We start from the raw sequence: 4,594 nt of genomic DNA on the forward strand, positions 1-4,594 counted from the left end.
CATGCAATAAGTCCTAATATTTCCCTTCAACCTTGGTATAAAACATCTTCTTGTATCACTTTGGACTATGACGAATTTGGCTCCTTTATAACCCAGCAAGCTTTTATTTCCTTCATTTCTTCAACATGGCCACCCCCATATTGAATTTCAAATTTTCTGCGTGTTTCAGGTCATGTTTTGAAGGTTTTAGCTTCTGTTTTGGTCCTTTTAGCTTGTGTTTAGAATATTATATTAATTATTCAGCATATTTTAGCTCATTTTCTAAAGATTTCAGATATTTTTCATGATTTAGCTTGTTTTAATGCATGTTTTCAAGGTTTGAACGTCTGTTTTGATCCTTTTAGCTTGTGTTTTGATTTTTTTAGTTATGGTTCAGCCCATTTTAGCCCATAGTTCAAATATTTAAGCTATTTATTATTTAGTTTGTTTAAGTGCATGTTTTGAAAGTTTTAACTACAGTTCAGCTCAGCACTTTTCTTTCCTCCATTTCTTCAGACTAAACTTTTTTCAGTTCAGGGTTTGAATGTTTTAGCTTCTGTTTTGTGCCTTTTAGCTTGTGTTTCTGGATTTTAGCTACTGTTCAGCTTATTTTATCACATATTCCAAAGATTTCAGCATTTTTTTTTCATGGTTTAGCTTGTTTTAGTACATTTTTGGAAGGTTTTAACTGTTTTGATTTTTTTAAGCTTGTCTTTTGAATCATTTAACTACTTTTCCGCTTTTTTTTCTCATACTCCAAATATTTCAGTATTGTATATGGTTTAGCTTGTTTAAGTGCATGATTTGAAGGTTGTAATTTCTGGTTTGATCCTTTAGCTTGTGTTTCGAATATTTTAGCTATGGTTCAGCTTATTTTAACTCCAATTCCAAAGATTTCAGCTATTTTTTATGGTTTTATCTTGTTTCAGTACATGTTTTGAATGTTTTAACTACAGCTCAGCTCGTTTATTACCCAGCAGGCTTGTCTTCCTCCTGGTTTTTCAACATGGCTGCCCCCATAGATCCTGTAGAATTTTGGATTCTAGTCTTAAAACTGTTGGTTAAAATTTAAAAACCTGGACTTTCAACATAAAGCTCTTCAAAAGAAGAACAAGTCTCAGTCACAGATTAATACAGATCGTACTGGATTATTCTTGGATTTTATTCAAGAAAGTTAGTCAATGTTAGAATTTCAGGCTGAATTTGCGACCATCAGCATTTCATCAGAAAGTTCTGGTCGTGTTTACTGCTCCGTTTCGTTTTTGGTGAATTGCTCCTCCACTGTAGGTTTGTCTGGAAAGACACTCCGTATAAATGTACCATACAAACAGGGCAGAGTCTTCAGTAACAGCTGTCCAGATGAAAAATAAACAGAAACACGTGTTGGACGTTTTAGGTGTCGTTTCTACATTTGTCCTGCTTCTTGCTAACATTACATCATCTAAATTTGATGCTAAGCTAACCAAACCAGCAGCTAAATATTCAACTCAAAGTATTCACCATCATTCTTCAGCATCTGATTGGAAAGTTGAGCATGCTGGGCCTGAATGCCTCTCTTTGCAACTGGATCCTGTACTTCCTGACTGGGAGACCTCAATTCATCTGGATCGGAAAGAACACCTCCACCACCACCACCACACTGAACACCAGAGCTCCCCAGGGCTGTGTGCTCAGCCTACTGCTGTTTACTCTGCTTACTCATTACTGTACAGCAATGCACAGCTCAAACTCCATTGTGAAGTTTGCAGATGACACAACTATGTTGGGACTTACCAGCAATAACGATGAATGTACAAAGAGGTGGCACAACGGCTAATGGACTGGTGTAAAGTCAACAATCCGTCTCTGAATGTTGACAAAACCAAAGAGATGGTCATTGACTGTGGGAAAACACCAAGGGACCACTCCCCACGGATCATTGACAGGTCCTCTATGGAGAATGTCAAGAGCACCAAATTCCTTGGTGTTCACCTGGCAGGAGGATCTCACCTGAACCCTTAACACCAGCGCCATCACCAAGAAAGCTCAGCAGCATCTCTACTTTCTGAGGAGGAACCATCGAGAGCATCCTGAGCAGCTGCATCACTGTTTGGTTCAGGAATTGCACTGCATCCGATCGCAGAACTATCCAGCGAATATTGTGCTTAGCGTATATCTTAGTTTATATCTTAGATCCTTATTTACTGTTTCTTTTTATACTTAACATTTTTTTTCTATTTTTGGGTGTAACTGGGACCTTGAGTACATAATTTTGTTCCACCTCATGTGCCACATGTGATGGAAATGACAATACAATTGACTTGAACTAGAATTGTGAAGACAGCTGCAAATATCATCTAGGTCTTTCTTCCATCTCTCATGGACATTTTCAACAACCGCTGCGTTCGGAAAGTCCTCAACATTGTGGAGGACCCGTCTCATAAATTACATGGACTTTTTATTCTCCTGCCGTCTGGGAGAAGGTACCACAACATTCAGACCAACACAACTAGACTGTGTAACAGCTTCTCCTCAACTCTGGACTCTGAAACACACAATATGGACTCTGACACACAAACACACACACAATGGACTCTGACACACAAACACACACACAATGGACTCTGACACACACATGCATGATGGACTCTGACACTCACACAACCTAAATACCCACAACTACTGTGTTGAACTGTTTGTGATTTCTTTACTTGTACGTCTTTGCAATCTGTTCAAGTTTTTGTATTTTTGCACCCTACACTGTCTATATCTCTGCTGCTAGATAAAAAAAAACTTTAAGCTGCTAACCTCATATCAGAACATGTTTACCTCATGTACTACCTGCGCATGTATTAATCAACATGTGTCTAGTTTTGTCTTTTAATTACTTGTTTAGAGTAGAATGTTTAGATTAGGTTAGATGTCTGTTTGCATTTATTGTTCTGTTGTGTATCTGCACTGCATGTTGTTTTACACGTAATGTTCTGTGTTGCACCGTGACCCTGGAGGAACTCTGTTTCAGTGTGTACTTGTACGTAGCTGAAATGACAATAAAAACTCTCTGACGCTCTGACTCTAAAGGTGGGTTTATTTCTGTTTTGCAGACATTAAAATTATTTTCTTAAGAAGGAAACCAATAAATTTAAATTTACCCTTTCAGTTATTTGAGGGTGAGGTTGTGGCGTCTGACGGCTGCAGGTTCGTTTGTCAAACTTTCATCTCGAAGGTTTTTTTTATCGATGAGAAACAGACAAATTACGGTAAATCTCCATCCATTTATCCACAAACTCTAAATTGTCCCACACATAACGTCTGATCCGCTCAACATAATTCAATGAAACTTCTTACACTTGTGAATCAACACGAGACGGAGTCTCACGTACACTTTTCATCGCTCCAGCTTCAAGGTCAAGGTCACAGATCAAGGTCAAAGTTCAGACCTGCACTGGAGCCTCAGCTCGATTCAGACTGAAGTTTATAAAAAGAAAACCGAACCCGGCCCTCTCTCAGCTGACCTTCAGCGTGGAAGGTTGTGGCGGGGTGGTGCTGGTGCCTGACCCGGATCATCTACTCCAGACGCACTATAATTTCACACCAAGTGTGATTTACTCAGACAGAAGGCTGTAATCAGAGGTCAGATTGTTGTGAAAATCTGTAAATGTTTGTATGGAAAAACTGAAGGGGACAAACTAACCATGATGTGGGGAAAAAGCTGCAACTCTTTAAGTTAAACAGCGTGGACCGGCAGGTTCTGCTGACCCAGATTCTGATCCTCGGGCTTATACGACCCGTTTAAAGCATAGGCTTTTGGAAGGACTGAGTTTGGTTGTTTCCTGCGGATGCACACACCCACAGCGTCATCTGGTTAGGTCCAGAACAGTTTTTATCGGCGCTGGGTTTATACAGCTGCCTCCAGAACCTCCTCCTACGCCAGCATGAAGCCCGTTGGACTCGTTACCAAACCTCTAACACAAAGCGGCACTTGTTGTCCTGACAGTTTAAGAAAACACCAGAGAGGATTTTCTTTTAAGATGCTTGTTGGTTTTTTAAATCCTCGTATAACTGGGTCACAGAGGAGGTCCAGACTCCTCCCAGCTCCTTCTGACTGAGCCTGGGTTCCTAACGGGTTCTGGTTCTGCTTTCCCAACTCCTTCGTTACAGTCCTGATCCATCTACGGCTCTCATGAACAAGACTACCCTGAACTTGGTGAACTCCTCTGCTTGAAGCAGAGACTTGTCCCAGACCCAAAGGGAGCATTTGAAGTTTATGTGGTTCAGAACCACGGTCTCAGACCCACCTGAGCCTCTCTGAAGGTCCTGACCTGGAGATGCGAACAGAACCACGTCCTCTGCAGAGAGCAAAGACGAGACCCTGAGGTTTGTAAAACGGACACCCTCCTCTCTACAGGTGGGATCCTGTCCAGTAGCATCACAAACAGGATCCAAGACCAGAGACAGTCCTGGTGGAGAACCAGGACAACTGGGAACCAGCTCGACTTGGTTCTGAGGATGTGGACCCAGCTCTTCTTGACCATCGAAGGCGGATGTTTTATGGAAACTTCCGTAAATGTTCTCTTGTCTTGAAGATAATGTATATGTATGTATACATATATATATATATATATATATATATATG

Source organism: Nematolebias whitei, chromosome 16 (genome assembly GCF_014905685.2).
Source record: "Nematolebias whitei isolate Nwh7 chromosome 16, NemWhi1, whole genome shotgun sequence".
Taxonomy (NCBI): domain Eukaryota; kingdom Metazoa; phylum Chordata; class Actinopteri; order Cyprinodontiformes; family Rivulidae; genus Nematolebias; species Nematolebias whitei.